The sequence below is a fragment of the Saprolegnia diclina genome (genome assembly GCF_000281045.1).
Source record: "Saprolegnia diclina VS20 unplaced genomic scaffold supercont1.80, whole genome shotgun sequence".
Classification (NCBI taxonomy): domain Eukaryota; phylum Oomycota; class Saprolegniomycetes; order Saprolegniales; family Saprolegniaceae; genus Saprolegnia; species Saprolegnia diclina.
This window is the reverse complement of record NW_008246147.1, coordinates 1-441: the sequence shown is the minus strand read 5'-3', so window position 1 is coordinate 441 and position 441 is coordinate 1.

Here is a 441-nt window from a genome sequence, read left to right as displayed (position 1 = left end):
CGGCTTGCCACGTACCGGTACATGCTGGCGGTCCTGCGCGACGACGGCCCACGAAAATTTGAAATGGGGCAAGAACACTTGTGATTTGCTAGAATATAGTGTGTGTTTGTTACACTGAAATACTGTATGACAGACAGGTCTCATTGCGGGGCATATCGCAGGCGCGATGCCTTCCTCGGCCACAGCTCTCGGCCACATGCAACACGCTCTCCAACATCAACAAAACGAGATGGCGTCCTCAGTTTCCGCGATTTCAACCTATCTTCAATCGAAATATCGTGCCGCATTTTGGGAAAACCGACGCTCGGCAGTTTGAGTTTGGTGTGAGCGCCCAAGCAACGGCGCGGCCCAACAAACTGGTCGCACATCGGGTCAAGATCCATAGCCAACTGTGGCAGCCAGAATTGGGGTCGTTGGGGCTTTCAAACCCCGCGATTTCAT